Source organism: Dendrobates tinctorius, unplaced genomic scaffold (genome assembly GCF_039654945.1).
Source record: "Dendrobates tinctorius isolate UK_male_01 unplaced genomic scaffold, ASM3965494v1 ptg000022l, whole genome shotgun sequence".
Classification (NCBI taxonomy): Eukaryota; Metazoa; Chordata; class Amphibia; order Anura; family Dendrobatidae; genus Dendrobates; species Dendrobates tinctorius.
In genome coordinates, this window is record NW_027361690.1 from 115,782,422 (window position 1) to 115,800,225 (window position 17,804).

The following is a 17,804-nucleotide window of genomic DNA, read 5'->3' on the forward strand; positions in this document are numbered from 1 at the left end:
TCCATATTGGAAAACCCCCAAAAGTGATACAATTTTAAAAACAATACCCCCTGACATTCTGAAAACTGCAGTCAGGTAGTTTATTAACCCTTCAGGTGCTTTTCAGGAATTAATACAAAGTGGCATGATAGAAATGAAAAAGCGTATTTTTACCACCTAAATGTCAGTAACTTCTGAACAGGCCACTATAGCCATGAGACTTAGAGTCTGAACTGCCATGGCAAACATCAGAACTGCACAATCACGATCTCAGGGTGCTGAAGGGGATAAAGAGGAAGCCCCCACACTCTTTTAACCATTTATATGATATAGTCATTATTGACAGCAGAATTTAAGGGGTTAAACAGATATGGACGATGCCAACAATGACTGTGCCTGATACAGCAAGTTGTCAGCTATAGTGTACAGTCAACAGCTGCTGGATTGTCTCCTGTATGGGGATGCTATTTCTCTTATATCTCAGGTCAGTTAAAAGACGTATTGGCGGTCATTAAGGGGTTAAACAATGTTTTACGTCAAAGAAAGAATAAGCTGTGATTCCCTGCTGTCCTGTCTGTATACTCTCTTTTGCTTCCTCCCCTGCCCAGGAGCTGTGGTGTGATCAGGCCATGTTCCTGTACGGTCAGACACAGCCATTACACAGTACATAGCAGGGGCACATTTATAAGATTATCTCAGCACAGGAACATTTTATTTAAATCCGATTGTGAAAGTTATTATTATTATTCCAAGATTTATAGATTAAAATCAACTTTTGCTTGTGGGAACACCCTTTAATTGCCAGATTGTAGATTCTCATCCACTTATTTCAATGTCCTGTTGAAAAAAGCGGATAAGAATCCAGTTGGCACGTGACCGCCGGATCAATCTGAGGAATCCTGACATTGTGACCATAATGCAAACCATCAGAAATTGCCAATCTGCAGTCACAATGAATGAAAACCCCTTCATGACATATGACATTTTCATATGCACATCATATGTTGTATCTCCTCCTTTGATGCGGGCTCCAGTCTTGAGCCCTCATATTCTCTGGGCTTAGCGCCCATAACAGCCACGGTTGAAGTTGCAATCCACTCAGGGCTGTTAACATGTTAAATGCTGCTGTCAATCTCAACCTGCTTGTCATTGCTGATGTTTTATGAATGCCGCCTGGTAGCCGGCACTCATAACAGATGATCATTTCTGCTACATGTGTTTGTAGCACAAGCGACCAGAAGATCACAGCCTCATGTCTCCTAAGGCCTCTTTCACACTTCCGTTTTTTCTTGTCAGTTAAAATCCGCCAAAATGGCGGAAAGCGGATCCGTTTGTAACTGATGCAAACGGATGCCACCGGACCGTTTTTTTGACGGATCCGTTGAATGCAGAATTTTAAGGGAACCGCAGTTCGGGGGGGGGGGGGGGAGAGAGAGAGAGAGAGAGAGAGAGAATTTTCCACCACCAGAAGGGATTTCAGGGTTAAATCCCCGGCTGACTTCCTTTCTCTGGGCATGCGCACTGAAAAGTGCGGATCCTACAGACAAAAAAACGTTGCAGGCTCCGTCCAGGCATGCCGGCGGACGCAAACATTTTGGTGGATCCGCAAAAAAACGGATCCAACGGATGGCCATCCGTCAAGATCCGCCGGTAATGCAACTCAATGGGGAAAAAAATGGATCCGCCAAAAAACATGGCGGATCCGTTTTTTTCAAAAACTGGCAGATTTTGACTGATGGTCAAAAACGGAAGTGTGAAAGAGGCCTAAGGAGACTGCTGAAGCAAGTAAAAAGAGTAAAAAAAAAAAAAAAAGTTTTTAAAAACGTTAATAAAATATAAAAGTTCAAATCACCCCCCTTTTGCCTCATTCAAAGTAAAATAATAATAAAAAAATACACATATTTGGTATCGCCACGTTCAGAATCGCCCAATCTATCAAAATATAAAAATAATTAACCCAATCTGTAAACAGCGTAATGAGAAAAAAGTCAAAACTCCAGAATTATGTTTTTTTGGTTACCGCAACATTGCAATAACATGCGATCAAAATATCATATCTGCACCAAAATTGTATCAATAAAAACGTCAGCCCTGACCCAGCCCCAGATCAGGAAAAATGGAGACGCTGCGGGTCTCGGAAAATGGCACTGAATTTTTTTTTTTTTTACAAACCTTGGATTTTGTTTTTCACCACTTAAATTAAGAACCTAGACATGTTTGGTATATTTGAGCTAATAGTGACCTGGAGACTCATAATGGCAGGTCAGTTTTAGCATTTAGTGAACATGGTAAAAGAAAAAAAAAACAATTTGGGAATTGCACTTTTTTGCAATTTCACCGCACTTGGAAGTTTTTCACATTTTCCAGTACATTTTATGGTAAATTCAGTGTTGTCGGGCAAAAGTACAACTCGTTCCGTAAAAAAACAAGCTCTCAAACGGCCATATTGACGGGAAAATAAAAACTGTATGGCTCCGGGTAGAAGGGGAGCGAAAAATGTAAACGGAACCCCGGAGGTGAAGGGGTTAATAGTAGCCTGCAGCAATAGTGACTGATGACTGGAGGTTGCAGCGCGGTGTCGCACATGGGACATCACAGGATATGTGTAATGCCAGAGAGTGGTTCAGTATTTCACATTGGTCCCATCATCTTCCTCCGAGATAGCGTGACGAGAGCGCTGTCACCTCCCAGGGACATGGTTACTATGTCTGTAGGGTTTCCAGGGCAGCATTTTGCATTGTGTCATTGTCAGCATGCTGGAGGCTCGGCCGTGGGTTGGGCACTGCAATGTCACCAGGAATGTATACTTACACCGGATGTAGGCTGATGCAATCTCGTAATTGACGACAATGAGTACAATGGACAGAATACATGGAAGATAAAGAGTCTTCAGGTTTCTCGACACATGACCCTATATGCCTACTTTTGGGTTTTGTTAGAAAGAGCACAACTCCTTGGGCTTTGTTTCATATTACAGCTGAGCCCCATCCCATTGCAATACCTGACATAGCCAATAGACAGCAGTGGCGCTATATTTGCCTTTTTTTCTAATCATCGAAATCTCTTGATTCTTGATGTTGGGTGCTGGACTATCAGACTGGTCTTTTCTAAAAGTGAACCCACTGGCACAATCAGTAGTGTGCAAAGCTAGGGGAATGGTATCTGATTGCACCTATTAATTTGAATTAGTCAACCATGTAATACATGGTCACAGTACAGAGTGAGGAGTCTAACTTTAGTGGATGCAGGGGTTGTGGTTGTACCCTGGACCTAGAGTTGAGGGGAACCAAAAGGTTCCTTTGGCCCATAAGAAGATAAATACTATTAAAGAAATGTGGGGGTCCTGTTGGAGATTTTGCACTGGGGCCCACGAGCTTCAAGTTACATCACTCTGGTCCTATAGAGTTAGGATTCCATCACAAGGATCTTGATACACCTGGATTTTGTTTCGTCTTCTGAGTCAAAACCCACTTAAAAACCGCAAAGAAACCTCCCATAGTTTCTAAGAAAAATACACATTGCCTTTAGATTTTTCTGCAGGAGTTTCGGAAATCGCTTCAACATGTCATATTACTTATTCCAAAATTTGAAACACGGTCATTTTTTCCTGGAAATCCCATTGTTTATTCTGATGGACCTGCTGAAGCAAACCCACATGGCCAAGAGATGTTTCCATCCCATAGTATGGATGCATGATCAAAGCTCATGACCTTCTTTCACAAAGCTGTGTCAGATTGGCAATTCTCATAGTGGGCTGGATTAAAGGAACAAAATATTAAATTATCCCCTATCTAATGGATAGGGGATAACTCACTGATCGCTGGGGGTTTAGCTGCGGGGACCCCCACCATCTCAATACCGAACTCAAGAACCCAAGTATTGGGGTCTGCAGGGCCCCATGTGGAGCGGAGCGGAGGTGCACATGCTCAATCCCTGCTTTATTCATTGGGATTGCCTGAGTGTTTTGAAAGTATAATTTGTAGTTAAACATAAACTGGAAATGAATATTATATATAGCCAGTACAGGGTTACTGTTGTGTGCTAAATTCTCTACGCTCTTCTGTTTTTCTCTCTGACATTTAAAACCTTTCTCTTTTTTTGTTATCTTATTAGATTACTTTGATTGACAGCTCATCTGGAATGATGACCGGATCCTCTCCATAAACTCCCCTGTGACTAGAAGCCAGTGGCTTCAGAGAGGAAATAAGTTAATTTTCTACCAGTAGCTGCACTTTCGGTAAGGAGGCTGGTCAGCATTGTAACACTATTTACCTTCAGATTAACTCTATACCTGCAGGTAAACGGCATTTATTCAAGGAGACAGGTTCCCTTTAAGGTTAGCTATTCTATAGTCTGTCTGAAGCCATTGGCTTAAAAAGGCAACAGACAGACAGAATCAGTACTAGTCAGTCTATCTAGCAGGTCCCAGAGGAACCTCTGATGAACTCTCATGAATGGATGCTGATGTGAAGAGCGAGGCTGAAACGTCCTTGCTAACAGCAATGTTGGTAACAAGACTATATGGAATAAAGCATCTGGATGCCTACACGTTCCACCAGGCCCGGATTGATAATTGGCGAACCAGGCAGATTCCCAGTGGGCTGGCGGCTCTGAACTACAAAATGGGCTGCTGGCCCTTTAAAACTTCTGACTAGGCTCTGTGTGCGCTCCCGCTCCTGTTGGTGCACGCGCTGATAAGGGCCGCAGTGTGTGAGCGCGGGCAGGCAGGAGAGTGCGCGCACACAGGGCCCAGGTCAGAAATTTGAAAGGGCTGCCTGGGCGTGCACAGGACGCCTCTCTGCTCTCCTCCAGGGGCTTCACTATGAAAACTCCGGGGCTCTTGTCCTCCTGTGCAGCTCCTCTGGGGGAGACAGCCAGAGCAGCATCAAGATGAAACGTCAGCAAAAGGTCAAGTCAGCATAGGTGGCTGCTCCCAGGGAGAGAGAAGCTCCTGTCAGCAGGTGACAGCTTCTCCTGCGCTCATCTGCTAGTATCCCGGTAGAGAGGAGAGTGCTGCTGTGAGCAGGAGAAGCTAAAAAGCTGTACATGTACACCAGCCTCCCCGACACCACAGAGGAGAGTCTGTGTGTGTGGCTGTGTGTGTGGCTGTGTGTGTGGCTGTGTGTGTGGCTGTGTGTGTGTATGTGTGTGAGGGTGTGTATGTGTGTGAGGCTGTGGCTGTGTGTGTGTGGCTGTGTGTGTGTGGCTGTGTGTGTGTGGCTGTGTGTGTGTGGCTGTGTGTGTGTGTGGCTGTGTGTGTGTGGCTGTGTGTGTGTGGCTGTGTGTGTGTGGCTGTGTGTGTGTGTGTGGCTGTGGCTGTGTGTGTGGCTGTGGCTGTGTGTGTGGCTGTGGCTGTGTGTGTGGCTGTGGCTGTGTGGCTATGTGTGTGGCTATGTGTGTGAGGCTGTGTGTGTGTGTGTGTGTGAGGCTGTGTATGTGTGTGTGGCTGTGTATGTGTGTGTGGCTGTGTATGTGTGTGTGGCTGTGTATGTGTGTGTGGCTGTGTATGTGTGTGTGGCTGTGTATGTGTGTGAGGCTGTGTGGCTGTGTGTGTGTGGCTGTGTGTGTGTGGCTGTGTGTGTGAGGCTGTGTGTGTGTGTGTGGCTGTGTGGCTGTGTGTGTGGCTGTGTGTGTGGCTGTGTGTGTGGCTGTGTGTGTGGCTGTGTGTGGCTGTGTGTGTGGCTGTGTGTGTGTGTGTGGCTGTGTGGCTGTGTGGCTGTGTGTGTGTGGCTGTGTGTGTGTGGCTGTGTGTGTGTGGCTGTGTGTATGTGTGTGAGGCTGTGTGTGTGGCTGTGTGTGTGTGGCTGTGTGTATGTGTGTGGCTGTGGCTGTGTGTGTGTGGCTGTGTGTGGCTGTGTGTGGCTATGTGTGTGGCTATGTGTGTGAGGCTGTGTGTGTGTGTGTGTGTGAGGCTGTGTGTGTATGTGTGTGTGGCTGTGTATGTGTGTGTGGCTGTGTATGTGTGTGTGGCTGTGTATGTGTGTGTGGCTGTGTATGTGTGTGTGGCTGTGTATGTGTGTGAGGCTGTGTGTGTGAGGCTGTGTGTGTGAGGCTGTGTGTGTGAGGCTGTGTGTGTGAGGCTGTGTGTGTGTGTATGTGTGTGGCTGTGTGTGTGGCTGTGTGGCTGTGTGTGTGTGGCTGTGTGTATGTGTGGCTGTGTGTGTGTGTGGCTGTGTGTGTGGCTGTGTGTATGTGTGTGTGGCTGTGTGTGTGTGGCTGTGTGTGTGTGGCTGTGTGTGTGTGGCTGTGTGTGTGTGGCTGTGTGTATGTGTGTGTGTGTGGCTATGTGTGTGTGGCTATGTGTGTGTGGCTGTGTGTGTGGCTGTGTGTGTGGCTATGTGTGTGGCTATGTGTGTGTGGCTGTGTGTATGTGTGTGTGTCTGTGTGTCTGTGTGTGTGTGTGTGTGGCTGTGTGTGTGGCTGTGTGTGGCTGTGTGTGTGTGGCTGTGTGTGTGTGGCTGTATGTGTGTGGCTATGTGTGTGAGGCTGTGTATGTGTGTGAGGCTGTGTATGTGTGTGAGGCTGTGTATGTGTGTGAGGCTGTGTATGTGTGTGAGGCTGTGTATGTGTGGCTGTGTGTGTGTGGCTGTGTGTGTGTGGCTGTGTGTGTGTGGCTGTGTATGTGTGGCTGTGTGTGTGGCTGTGTGTATGTGTGTGTGTGTGGCTGTGTGTGTGGCTATGTGTGTGTGGCTATGTGTGTGTGGCTGTGTGTGTGTGGCTGTGTGTATGTGTGTGTGTGGCTGTGTGTGTGTGGCTGTGTGTGTGTGGCTGTGTGTGTGTGGCTGTGTGTGTGTGGCTGTGTGTGTGTGGCTGTGTGTGTGTGGCTGTGTGTGTGTGGCTGTGTGTGTGTGGCTGTGTGTGTGTGGCTGTGTGTGTGTGGCTGTGTGTGTGTGGCTGTGTGTATGTGTGTGTGTGTGGCTGTGTGTATGTGTGTGTGTGTGGCTGTGTGTGTGGCTATGTGTGTGGCTATGTGTGTGTGGCTGTGTGTATGTGTGTGTGTGGCTGTGTGTGTGTGGCTGTGTGTGTGGCTATGTGTGTGTGGCTGTGTGGCTGTGTGTGTGTGGCTGTGTGTGTGTGGCTGTGTGTGTGTGGCTGTGTGTGTGTGGCTATGTGTGTGTGGCTATGTGTGTGTGGCTATGTGTGTGTGGCTGTGTGTGTGTGTGTGTGGCTGTGTGTGTGGCTGTGTGTGTGTGTGTATGTGTGTGTGTGGCTGTGTGTGTGGCTGTGTGTGTGGCTGTGTGTGTGGCTATGTGTGTGGCTATGTGTGTGTGTATGTGTGTGAGGCTGTGTGGCTGTGTGTGAGGCTGTGTGGCTGTGTGTGTGGCTGTGTGTGGCTGTGTGTGGCTGTGTGTGTGTGTGGCAGACAGACAGAATTAGACGATTATATAGTAGATAGCCATTAATATGGAGTTGGTCCTCCCTTTGCAGCAGTAACAGCTCCCACTCTTCTGGAAAGGATGTATACAAACCTTTGGAGTAGTCTGTGGGAATTTTTGCGCATTCATCCAATAGAACAGTTATGAGATCAGAAACTGATGTTGGAGGAGAGGCTCAGGCTCAAAATCTCCATTCTAGTTCATCCTAAAGGTGCTGGTTGCGGTCCAGGCTCAGTGTGGCTGGTCGTGTTTTTCCACATAAAACTTCCCCAGCCATGAGTTTATGGACCTTGCTTTCTGCACTGGGGCACAATCATGGGGAACAGAATATCCCCTTCATCAAGCTGTTCTGACAATTGTCCAAAATGTCTTGGTTTGCTGAAGTATTAAGATTTCCCTTCACTAGAACTAAGGGGCCTAGACAAATCATTAAAAACAACCCCATAACATTATCCCTCCTCCACCAAACTTTACAGCTGACACATTGAAATCGGGCAGGTAACGGTTTCCTCGTATTCACCAAACTCAGACCTGTCCAAAAGATGAAAGATGGAGAAACATGATCCATCCCTCCACCGAATACATTTCCACTGCTCCAGACTCCAATAGTGGCTTTATACTACTCCATGTGATATGTGACATTGTGCTTGGTGATGTAAGGCTGGCAGTCAGCAACTCGGCCATGGAAACTCAAACAAGGTTTGGACTCTACAGTTACAGAGTCAGCAGAGCTTTGGTGACTGTTATGCTCCTTAACACTGGGTGACCCTGCTCTGTAATTTTATGTGGTCTCCATTTCGTTTAGGACTTGCTGCGGTTCCTTACACTTATGTATAATACCACTCACAGGTAATGGTGGAGTATTTATGAGGGCAGAAGTTTCTCAAAATGAGTTTTTAGAACTCATGACTGCAAATGTTGGAGTTCTGAGACTCGCTCCTCCTTTGCTCTTACAGTTGTGGCCAAAAGTATTGACACCCCTGCAATTCTGTCAGATAATACTCAGTTTCTTCCTGAAAATGATTGCAAACACAAATTCTTTGGTATTATTATCTTCATTTAATTTGTCTTAAATGAAAAAACACAAAAGAGAATGAAGCAAAACCTTGATAATTTCACACAAAACTCCAAAAATGGGCCAGACAAAAGTATTGGCACCCTCAGCCTAATACTTGGTTGCACAACCTTTAGCCAAAATAACTGCGACCAACCGCTTCCGGTAACCATCAATGAGTTTCTTACAATGCTCTGCTGGAATTTTAGACCATTCTTCTTTGGCAAACGGCTCCAGGTCTGACAGAATTGCAGGGGTGTCAATACTTTTGGCCACAACTGTATTCACCTGGCAGTAACTTGGTCAGAATTTTGCATCAGAATTTGTAAAACAAAACCAGCAGCAATATATATTTTAGGAAATTATTTAAAGGGATTGTCCAGTTCAGAATGTTAATTTTCCTTCCCTTATTATGTAATTCTGAATTAATTAATTGGGGGTCCCATTTTCAAGATTCTTAATTCTTTGTCAGAGCAGAGAGTGGTATACAAAAATATCTGTTAGGCCACATTCAACCTTCAGTATTTGATGAGGTTACCCACTCCAGGTCTTGGCTTATAGATACTGAGGTAAAATACTGACCAAATACTGAGCATGTGAATGTGGTCTTAATCTGAAAAACCTGTCTTTTCCTAAATAATGCATACAGCACTGTGAAATTAATGTGCAATGTACGTGTGGGGACATGCATGGAAACTTTGACTTTTCTCCATAACATAATGACTTATTGCTGGGGTACCAGCAAGGGGACACTTTAACATTACTTTATAGTGAAGGGACCAGTCTGAAACTCTGCCCACCATGATGCCGAAAGATTTTCACACCAAATCATGAAGACAATGGCCATTATATTGGGCGGTGATTCGGAGGCATGCGGTCAGCCCTAGTGTGTACTATCACCCTAAGGAGAATTCCTGGAATTATACCTATCCGTCAGTGATAACCATGAGTTATCTGTGAAGACCCCCATAGATCACCAGAATTGGGGGACTTATGTCTAAAGCTGCACTCCTGCCTGAACACTGCCTTTAATCACTATGGCACTGGTGGAGATAAGGAAACACTGTAGGGAATCATTAGTGCCATAATGACTAATTGGAGCAGTAGCGTGCATGTGAGAAGAATGACCAATTAAAAAAGGGACCCAAGTCCGGCACTTTGGTCACAAATGTGGGTTAACTAGTAGTCATCACTTATCTTATGGACTGGTGGTAACTTAAAGTTCATTTTAATCACCAGCTCCAGGTTTTTGAGGGCCCCGGGCGAAAGAGTCTCAGTGGGCCCCCCTTTAACACATACCACGATTCATGCCGTGTGGCATCCGTGGTGCCAGCCAAAAACTGACTTTTCTCCGTGTGGATCACACGGACACACATGTGGTCCACACGGACATATGCTCTGTGGGAAAACATGTTCATGTGAAGGAGGCTATTGATTAGTAGTGTATATATGAAAGAAAGATGAGAAAGAACAGAGAGAGAGAAAATAAAGAAAGAACAGAGAGGAAGGAAAGAAAGAACAGAAAGAAAGGAAGAACAGAGAGAATGAAAGATTAGAGAGAGAAAGAAAGAGGGGAAAGAAAGAACAGAGAAACAGAAAGGGAGAAAGAAAGAACAGAGAGAGAGTGGACAGAAAAAAGGAGAGAAAGAAAGAGGGGAAAAATGAACACTGAGAGAGAGAAAGAAAGAGGGGAAAGAAATTAATAAAGAACAGAGAGAGAAAAAGAGTGGACAGAAAAAAAGAACAGAGAGAGAGAAAAAAAGAAAGGGGAAAGAAAGAGAACAAAGAGGTACAGAGAAAGAGGGGAAGGAACAGAGAGAAAGAAAGATGGGGAAAAAAGAACAGAGAAAGAAAGAACAGAGAGAGAGAGAGGAAAGAAAGAGAGAAAGAACAGAGATAAAAGAGGAAATAAAGAACGGGAGAGAGAGAGAACGAATAGAAAGAAAGAAGAGAAAGAACAGAGGGGGAAAGAAAGAACAGAGAGAAAGAGAGTGGACAGAAAAAAGAACAGAGAGAAAGAGAAAGAAAGGGGAAAAGAACAGAGAGGGAGAGAAAGAAAGAGGGGAAAGAAATAAAGAACAGAGAAAGAAAGAAGGAACAGAAAGAAAGAAAGAGTGGACAGAAAAAAAGAACAGGGAGAAAAAAAGAAAGAGGGGAAAGAAAGAACAGAGAGGTAGAGAGAAAGAAAGGGGAAGGACGAGAGAAAGAGAAAGAAAGATGGGAAAAAACAGAGAGAAAGAACAGAGAGAGAAAGAGGAAAGAAAGAAAGCGAGAGGGAGAAAGAACAGAAATAAAGAGGGGAAAGAAATAACAGAGAGAGAGAACGAACAGAGAGAACAAGGGGAAAGAAAGAGAAGGAAAGAAAAATAAAGTGTCACGCTCGCGCCTTGGCTGATTGGCGCGAGCCGGGGGGTTGTGGCCCCACTGTGCCACAAACCAGACTACCCTGGAAGCGTGACTACAACAGCTACCTCGGTCTTCGCTGGAGCCTCTGATGGCGAGGTCAGGCTTGTGCGGCAGGTAGCTGCCGGGTACGACTCCAGGGTGGTGTCTGGCTGTGGCTGCTGATCCCACTCGGGGACAAGTCACTTGGACAGGTGTGACTGACAGGCAGGCTGAGACGCAGGGCAGGCAGGCACGGCTTGAGACACAGGGCAGGCGGGCACGGGTGAGACACAGGGCAGGCGGGCACGGCTTGAGACACAGGGTAGGCGGGCACGGCTTAAGACACAGGGCAGGCGGGCACGGCTTGAGACACAGGGCAGGCAGGAGTGGTATATGAAGAAACAGGTATAGACCTGTTCACACAGCGGGTGCCGGTACGGATACAGGCAGGAAGGAGTAGAATATGAAGGAACAGGTTTGGACCTGTTCACATAGCGGGTACAGATACAGGCAGGAAGGAGTGGAATATGAAGAAACAGGTTTTGGACCTGTTCACGCAGGACATGCAGGTATGGATACAGGCATGAGTGCGGAGTAGGCAGAGCCGCATGAGTGCGGAGTAGATGGAGCCGCATGAGTGCGGAGTAGGCGGAGCCGCAGGAGTGTGGAGTAAAGCTGAACCACAAGGTCTGCGGAGAGAAGCTGCAGCAAGAGGTTCTGCAGCGGCAGCAGGAGCGGAGCAAAGCTGAACCACAAGGTCTGTGGAAAGAAGCTGCAGCAAGAGGTTCTGCAGCAGCAGGAGCAGAGCAGGCAGAGCTGCAAGGGAGCAGAGCAGGCAGAGCTGCAAGGAAGCAGAGCTGCAAGGGAGTAGAGCAGGCGGAGCTACAAGGCTGCAGGGCAAGCGGAGCTGCAAGGGTGCAGAGTACAGACAGGGAGGACACAAGGAAAGACACAACAGGGAAAGAAGCCAAGGAGGCAGGGGTAGGACAGAGTTCAGACAAGGTACAGGGACAAAGACTCAAGGACAAAGGTACTAGGCAAGACAAGGAGTATTCCTCCAGAGTAGGAGTAGATTCACAGGAGAAGACCTGGCAGGCTCAGTAGAAAGATATTAACTGTTAGGAGTCAGATTTCTGCCCTGTCTATGCAGGAATCTAGACCCTCACATCCTGCAGTCTCCTGCTCTCTTTCCACTGCAGAAGAGATTGCAGAGGAGATTGCTTTACAGCAACTCTCTCCGGAGGCTAAATCCTTCATTCCATCTTCTGAGCATGCTCGTGGGACGATCTCCCATTGGAGTTCAGGAGTCAGGTGCTCAGGTCCTGCTCCTGATTCCATTGGTTCAGCTCAGGATTCTGGAGACTTCCAGAGGGTCCCGTTTGCTATAAAAAGTGTGCATGGCTGTTCCGCCATTCGCTAGTATAGCCATACTTGCTGCTGTGTGTTTGTTGATGGATGCATGATCTGGTGAATGACTCATTTGAAACCCCCATTCCTATGATATTACAGATGTGGGAGGGAATGTGTTAGAGCCAGTATTTGCGCCAGCGCGCTATAGCTCCACAGCAACACCTGCTAGCGCCTGACATCGCGCCTGCATTTGCAGCGGTGTCTCTCTGCGGCACCTTCCTCGCCGCGCTGCAGTTGCAGCTTAATTGTGCGTCCGCGGTTGCGACGCTCTGCACACAAGTCCCTACGGTAGGTCTTTTCGGATGTAGTGCTGTTATATTCAACTACTCCGGTGACCATCTACCGCATGTGTGCCGCTGAGTCTCTGTGCTGCTAACAGGCTCAAGCGTTGCCATATTTATTATTTGTTATAGCAGCTCTGTGTCTACAACAGAGATTGCTTGTTGCACCTGGGTGATATTAACCGTGCACATTACCGCCATAGTGCTCTGCTACCATCTAGCAGCGGTTTCTACACCTACCGCATGGTGGACCCCTCATCCAGCACCATGACGACCACCAGCACAGCAGAGTCCTGCAGACACGGCTTCTGATCATGTGACCCCTGAGTCCTCCCCTCCTGTGACCTCATCACAGGTCCTGTGCCAGAAGAGAGCAGCCCAGAAATGACTCATTGCTGGCTGCGGTGGGTGTCTGGTAGGGCGAGAATGGGGTCGGTGCATGGGGGGGCGTGGTGGCGGGTATCCCACACAGCGTGAGTGGGATACCGTCTCGTCAGGGCCTTGGCACTTGTCTGGGTGCTCCGGGTGCTGACGCCGGCCCTGATAAGTTCCACCATTGGATGAGTTAAAAAAATGTTCCTGTGCTGAGATAATCTTATAAATGTGCCCCTACTATGTACTGTGTAATGGCTGTGTCTGACCGTGCAGGAACATGGTTTGATCATACCTCAGCTCCTGGGCAGGGGAGGAAGCAAGAGAGTATACAGACATTACAGCAGGGGACCACAGATGATGGGTTCTGTGAGGTAAAACATTGTTTAAAAACAAGCAAGCAAATGGGTTTACCTCACAAAAAAAAAAAAATCAACTTTGATCCTGTGCTGTCCTGTCTGTATTCTCTCTTCTGCTTCCTCCCCTGCCCAGGAGCTGTGGTATGATCGGACCATGTCCCTGCATGGTGAGACACAGCCATTACACAGAACACAGCAGGGGCACATTTATACAATTATCTCCGCACAGGAACATTTTATTTCAACACATTTAATTGTGGTAATTATTATTCCAAGAGCTGGTGATTAACATAATCTTTGTGGGAAAACCCCTTTAATTTTGGAACACCCACTTAGCAGCTAATCTCATTGATTATAAGGCTATGTGCACACGCTGCGGATTTGTATCTGCGGAAGCACAGGTAAAATGACCTGCGGATTGGCCTGTGGTTTTCCCCTGCGGTTTATCACCTCTACAATGGAGGAGGTGGTAAACCGCAGCAGAATCCGCAGAAAAGAAGTCACATGTCATTTCTTTCTGCGGGTTCAAAACCGCAGCAAATCCGCAGTTAAAAATCCGCAGCATGTGCACAGCAGATTGTAAATTACATAGATTTATATGCTACTGTACACTGTCTGCAGAACTGTTGCAGATCCGCAGTGGCCAAAACCGCAGCGGATCCGCAGCAAAAACCTCAGCGTGTGCACATAGCCTAATTGTCAAAATAAACTCAGAAACTTTGTCACTTGCAGAGACTGAGACTTTTTGCAGTCAGCCGTTTTGCTCCACGGCCTCCAGTCCAGGCAATGTCTTGGGGTAAATCATAACAGCAGCACAAGACTCTCTCCTGGCTGATAGTTTACTTCTGTGTATTAGGAAAAGTAAAGTTTATCAGTCTGGAGTCGGGGCTGTTTAGCTCCAGAGGATCCCTAGGCCGGCTGTTTATATCTAGGGAGATATTGTACAGCACTGAGTCACCACCAGCTTAGCCAGAAACTGATTCACCTTCCTTTTTCCTTATATTTTTACTAGCTATGAACCCGTGCTACACCGAGGTGGCGAGCATTTTTATTGGTATATGGTCTCCCATTCTGGTATTTTTTTGAGCAGTGTATGCATATATATACAGTGCCTTGCGAAAGTATTTGGCTCCCTGGAGCTTTTCAACCTTTTCCCACTTATCATGCTTCAAACGTAAAGATACCAAACGTAAATTTTTGGTGAAGAATCAACAACAAGTGGGACACAATTGTGAAGTTGAATGAAATTTATTGGTTATTTTAAATTTTTCTGGAAATTCAAAAACTGAAAAGTGGGGCGTGCAATATTATTCGGCCCCTTTACTTTTAGTGCAGCAAACTCACTCCAGAAGTTCATTGTGGATCTCTGAATGATCCAATGTTGTCCTAAATGACTAATGATAAATATAATCCTCCTGTGTGTAATCAAGTCTCCGTATAAATGCATCTGCTCTGTGATAGTCTCAGGGTTCTGTTTGAAGCACAGAGAGCATCATGAAGACCAAGGAGCACAACAGGCAGGTCTGTGATACTGCTGTGGAGAAGTTTAAAGCCGGATTTCGATACAAAATGATTTCCAAAACTTTAAACATCCCAAGCAGCTCTGTGCAAGCGATCATATTGAAATGGAAGGAGTATTTGTTAGGAACGGCGGAACGCACTAAATAAAAATAATAACGTGCGTTCTCCGCTCGGGGTCCACCGTGCAGTAGGTGTTACAACCGCAGCTGAGTAATGGCAGACGAGCAATATGGCGCTATAATGCGCACGGGCTCAACTTCACCCGAAGATTGCAGAGCGGGCTCTGTTCACACACAGAGGCGCCGCAACAAAAACATACAAAAAGGCTGAGCCTGTTAGAGTCACAGGCCTCAGGTAAATGCACACACGGTATAAGGTCACAGGAGCAGGAACTAAGACAGAGGGGCTGCGTCCATCTAGACCTACCGTATGTGCGGCGTCGCTACTGCAGCGCGGCGCAGGACACTGCCGCTGGACGACACAGCTACAAAGCAGGCGCTATGTCAGACGCTAGCGCAGAGGTGCGGTGTGCACAGTGGCCTAAGGCTTGCCGCAGACTACTGAACTAATTCCCTAACCTCATGTGTAATATCAGAGGGAAGGGGTTTCATAATAAGTCAGTCACCAGAATCATACATCCGTCACCATTCACACATAGCAGTATAGTCTATACTAGCGCATGGCGGAACGGCCATGTGCGCTTTTTATAGCAGCTGGGACCTTCCAGAAGTTTCCAGATCTCCGAGATGGACCAAAGAGATCTGGAGCAGGACCTGAGCACATGACTCCCGATCTCCAATGCGAAACCGTCTCATGAGCATGCTCAGTAGGAGGACAGAGGGTCTTAGCCCCTGGAGAGATTTGATGCAAGGCAATCTCCTCTGCGGTAGATAAAGAGCAAGAGACCGCAGAATGTAAGGGTCTGGATTCCTGCAGAGCAGACGCAGGAACCTGACTCCTAACATTACCCCCCCTTAGTGCCCCCTCCTCTCTGAGCCTTCCATTCCACCACCCTGTGCCTATCAGAGGCATATGCCTCAGACTCGTCCGAAGGCAAGTCTGATGTCCCGGTAGGTGACACTGAAAACCGGGACACGTGGAAGGTATCAGAGGTGGCAAGATCGCCAGGTTTAAGAAGGGACACGTGGGAGACCACAGGAGCGGCAAAACCGCCCGGAGCATAAGTTGAAGTGGGACGCCGAGGTGTGTCGGCGACCGTCTCCACTCTCTGTTTAAGGAAGCTTACCCGAGCACACTAGGCGCATGCCTGAATATATTTCTTAATGTCCCGAGCCCTGTGCGGCCACCAATACGACCCTACCAGGAGTTTTGTGGTCTGCATGTAGCCACAGTGACCACCCACCCTGGACGCGTGTGCCCACGTGAGGACCTTCGGCCGAAGGCGAGGGGGGACAAAGGTCTTGCCCGGCAGCACAGAGTTTGGCCATTGCGGGGCCCCGTTATCCTGGTGAACGGAGTGCTGACAGTGGCAGCCGCAAGTGGAACTTAGTGTCAGATGCGCCTCGAGACTGGCGTGAGACACCTCCATGGGCTCTGGGAGTGAACACTCTGGCTCGGGTGATTCCAGAGGTTCAAAGAGTTTGGGAGCCGGAGTAACCTTCCGTCTGGATTGAGCACGCTCCAGCCCGCGCTCCGAAAAACGGAGATCAATATGGGTGGCAATGGCAATCAGCTCCTCCAGACTTGCAGGAACCTCTCTTGTAGAAAGAGCATCCTTAACATGCTCAGCTAAACCTCTCCAAAACACAGGGATGAGGGCTTTGTCAGACCACTCCAGCTCGGAAGCCAGTGTCCGAAAACGAACGGCATACTGACTAACCGAGAGGGATCCGAGTCAAAGCCAGTAGCTGTAGAGAGGTGTCGTGCGTGACCCGTGGTCCCAGGAAGACCTGCTTAACAGCGGTTAAAAACTGAGCAGCGGTCCGAACCTCTGGGTCACCACGCTCCCATAGTGGTGTAGCCCACTCCAATGCCTTGCCTGACAGAAGGGAAACAATAAACCACCTTGGCACGCTCCGTAGGGAATCGCGCAGCCAGTAACTCCAGCTGGATAGAGCACTGGCTGACGAAACCCCTACAGGAGGCGCCTTCGCCAGAAAATTTATCGGGCAACGGGAGGCGGGTAACTGTCAGTGCGTGGGAGGACGTGGACATACAAGAAACCGCCTCTGCGATTGCCTGTACAGCAGCCTCCGAAGACTTCGCCGCTGCGATAACACTCTCAAGAGTAGCCAACCGGCCCTCTAGCTGGCGAATACACTGAAGGAGTTGCTGCTGATCTGCCATTACTAGCCAGACCCTGGCGCTAGTATAATGTTAGGAATGGCGGAACGCACTAAATAAAAATAATAAAGTGCGTTCGCCGCTCGGGGTCCACCGTGTAGTAGGTGTTACAACCGCTGCTGAGTAATGGCAGATGAGCAATATGGCGATATAATGCGCACGGGTTCAACTTCACCCGAAGATTGCAGAGCGGGCTCTGTTCACACAGAGGCGCCGCAACAAAAACATACAAAAAGGCTGAGCCTGTTAGAGTCACAGGCCTCAGGTAAATGCACACACGGTATAAGGTCACAGGAGCAGGAACTAAGACAGAGGGGCTGCGTCCGTCTAGACCTACCGTGTGTGCGGCGTCGCTACTGCGAATGCCAAGAAGGGCTGCAACTGCAGTGTGGCGCACACACTGCCGCTGGATGACACAGATACAAAGCAGGCGCTATGTCGGACGCTAGCGCAGAGGTGCGGTGTGCACAGTGGCCTAAGGCTTGCCACACTGTCGCAGCCTACTGAACTAATTCACTAACCACAAGCGTAATATCAGAGGGAAGGGGTTTCATAATAAGTCAGTCACCAGAATCATACATCCGTCATCATTCACACATAGCAGTATAGTCTATACTAGCGCATGGCGGTACGGCCATGCACGCTGTTTATAGCAGCCGGGACCTTCCGTCTCATGAGCATGCTCAGTAGGAGGACAGAGGGACTTAGCCCCTGGAGAGATTTGCTGCAAGGCAATCTCCTCTGCGGTAGATAAAGAGCAAGA

At 47.8% G+C, this 17,804-nt stretch overlaps 1 long non-coding RNA gene across 1 annotated transcript in view; it reads left to right on the forward strand.

The window, feature by feature from the left end:
* The window catches only part of LOC141084370 (uncharacterized), a 29,448-nt gene that overhangs the window by 930 nt on the left and 10,714 nt on the right, over positions 1-17,804 (forward strand). Inside the window, exon 2 of the long non-coding RNA XR_012230988.1 lies at positions 4,093-4,216. This is a non-coding gene — a long non-coding RNA (uncharacterized lncRNA). The remainder of the gene's footprint in view (positions 1-4,092; positions 4,217-17,804) is intronic.